The following is a 3,511-nucleotide window of genomic DNA, read 5'->3' as shown; positions in this document are numbered from 1 at the left end:
TATAGTATTCCTTGCCATATTTTCTTTATCCAATCAACTGGATGGACATTTAGGTTGGTTCCATGATTTTGTTATTGTGAATGGTGCTGCGATAAACATCCGAGTACAAATGTCTTTTTTAATGTGATGATTTCATTTCCTTTGGGTAAATTCCCAATAGTGGGATTGCTGGGTCAAGTGGTAGTTCTATTTTTAGTTATTTGAGAAATCTCCACACTGTTTTCCGTAGAGGCTGAACTAATTTACATTCCCACCAACAGTGTATAAGCGTTCCTTTTTCTCTATGTCCTTGATAACACCGGTTTTTTTTTTTTTTTGACTTTTTATTAACAGCCATTCTGACTGGTGTAAGATGATATCATTGTGGTTTTAATTGGCATTTCTCTGATGGTGAGTGATGCTGAGCAATTTTTTCATGTGTTTGTTGGCCGAGAAACAACTTTTAATGGATCTACTTGGCATAACCTAGCCAGACAAATGCTTTCTGTAGTTGTGAAAGCAGAATTAAATTTGAACCAATAAATGTTATAATCCTCTACTACTCCGTCACTTTTCCCCACTCCTAGACACACAAGCTTTAGGAATAAATGAATGAGTGAGGGCTGATCCCTAATGAGGCAGTGTGGAGCAGATGGGCTATGTGTAAGTCTCTTCCGGGGACTGGCTGCTGCTAGAGAGGAGGGGCACACCCGGCAAGGGACCGGGGCTGTCACTGGTACACTTGGGTTGTTCCGATGGTGCTTCAAAACACAAGAACAAGCCAAGCAAACACACAAAAGGGGGCTGAGCACAGCCATGCTCTGGGTTAAGTGGGCATATTGTCATCAAAGACCTCTCCACCTTTCTCTGTCCTGAAGAAGATTGCCCAGATTGTGAGAACAGCCCATCCTGGTTCCACTTGCGTTTGGGATGCTTAGAGAATTTCCTTTTCAAACCTGACATGCCCCAATGAAGAGATATCTCTTTCTTTTTCTCTTTTTAAAAGGACTGATTTAAAGACTGCATAATCAACATAGATGAATTAGATAAGTCATTATGCAACAATGCCTTTTCCATTATGACTCAATTTCTGACTATGGTGTGACTTGGTGGGTTGTGTTTTGCTCTGGTTGTTCTAAGGAGGGGAGCTTAGGGCAATGACCTGGGACAGCTCTAAGATTTTGCCTTTTCTTTTAGCTGGAACCATGTGCTAGAACTATCAGAGTATGACGACTTTTTCCTTTTTTGCTTGGTTTGACATTGCTGCCTAAGATAAGGCATACAGTACAGGCTGCAGAAACACACAGAAATTCTGCTGATAATACACACTTGTTTCTATGGCCAGGAAGTCCTGATTTGCTCACCTCCTCACCACCATGACCAGGTGTGAATTCACAGGTAAAAGGGCAAGTTTGTTTACTCCTAGTTGCTCTTGAATAGAGAGTTGACTTTTTCACCCCTTTGGCTTGTAACTGCTGAGTTCACTAATAAACCCTTCCCTTTAAAAGTGGGGAAAATAGGCCGGGCGCGGTGGCTCATGCTTGTAATTCCAGCACTTTGGGTGGCCGATCCGGGCAGATCACGAGGTCAGGAGATCGAGACCATCCTGGTTAACATGGTGAAACCCCGTCTCTACTAAAAATACAAAAAATTGACTGGGTGTGGTGGCGGGCGCCTGTAGTCCCAGCTACTCGGGAGGCTGAGGCAGGAGAATGGTGTGAACCCAGGAGGCGGAGCTTGCAGTGAGCTGAGATTGCACCACTGCACTCCAGCCTGGGCAACAGAGCGAGACTCCATCTCAAAAAAATCAAATCAAATCAAATCAAATCAAATAAAGTGGGGGGAGGGGGATAAAACTAACAAGAAAATATCGTAGGAGATAAAGAAGAATCATAAGAACCCATTGTGGGAGTTCAAAAAGAAACCGTTGAAGGTCTAAAAGCTCAGAAAAATATTTAAATCACTGATGCTATAATAGATATAAGCAAAACAGACAGGGGCCACAAAGGGTGGCATTCTAGAATATTTTGAAAAATAAAACAAAATTTAGTGTAAGTCACTTGAGGGCACCCATTCTGCTCTGGATATCTCAATAGAGGCTCTACTTATAAACGCTTTTTTAAATCTCTGGGCTTTAAATTTCTTTATGCCAATTTTCAAACAAATTATTGAAATCTGACTGAAGAATAGGATTATAAACATCCCTAGTAAAATATCCAACTTGTGTTTTAAAAGTATTTTTGAGTTGAGATCAATAAACTGGTTTGAAGTCTAAGGTTTCAAACATGACTAAGACATGAATCTTGAAAATAACCCAGTTAAGAAATAAGTAGAAGAGATTTCAACATAAGACAATAAAAGACACCCCCCTTCCATAGTGAAATGTCACCTTCGACCAAAGTTTCTTTTTCTTGAATCAATTTTCTTGCATTTAATTTTCATATTGTGTAGGAAGGGCAAGGGAAATGGGGCATGGGAGATCAGAGAGAACTTTCTGGAGAATGTGACCCCCACATAAGGGAGCGTCAGCTGGAAATGGTGGATGTAGTGGAGGTGGATGTGGCTGAAGACCTGGTGGGGCTCTGAACATTTCCTATGATTTTGTGCTTCTTTCTTTGTGTGATGGCCTCTCACACAAAGAAAGAAGCATAAAATAATGAGAAATGTTCAGAGCCCCACAAGGACTTCAATTTCTCAAAGCATGAAGTCTGGAATGAAGTGGAGACTAGGAGGTAGAGGCTGGGGTGAGGAACTCAAGAATGAAGAGAGGGAGGAGAGTGTGGGAACCTTGAACAGGCACAGCTGGAGAAAGACTTAGCGGTATTACATTTTTAAAGATTTCTCTGCTCATAAATACTTGAATAAAAGCTTGAAAATGCAAAAAACACAAAGAAGTCATCCCCAGTCCTGGAATATAGGCATAAACACAGACTATTTTTACTTTATAATATGTATTTTAAAATCTGGCAGTACCAGCCACCTGTGTCGTTATACTTTTGTCTACACTTTCTTGACTCTTCTTGTTCATTCATTAGTGTCTTAAGTTTCAACAAGTTTCTATTGGTATTTTGATTTTAATTGTTTTGAACTTACGCTAATTTACAATTTTATGCCTCTCTAGAAGCAGATACTATCTCTTAATACAGTATTTCTCTAATATCTCTTAATAGAACAGTACTTTTTCACATAGATCCTGGCTTAAGTTCCTTAAGGAGTTTCGTCTCAGAAATTGTTTTGGTCTTGCTATCGGGAATTTGTTTTCCTTTTTTTTTTCTCGTAGTTAATTCCTGGCTGATGAGATCCTGGTTTTTCTATTTTTATTTTAACTTGTGAACTGCTATTTATTTTATGTTTTTGGCAGATTTATTTTGTTTATATAGACAATCACAACTGAGAATAATAATCAGCTTGTCTTTTTCTTTCCATTATTTGTGGCGTTTGTTTCTTTTTGCTGTCTGTTAGACTGTCTAACATTTTGCTTAATAGGAATGAGAGGGGACATGTCTCTATGGTTTTACTCTTAGCTATAATG

This window comes from Mandrillus leucophaeus, unplaced genomic scaffold (assembly GCF_000951045.1).
Source record: "Mandrillus leucophaeus isolate KB7577 unplaced genomic scaffold, Mleu.le_1.0 Scaffold9, whole genome shotgun sequence".
In the NCBI taxonomy this organism is placed as follows: Eukaryota; Metazoa; Chordata; class Mammalia; order Primates; family Cercopithecidae; genus Mandrillus; species Mandrillus leucophaeus.
Note: the sequence above shows the minus strand (reverse complement) of the source record.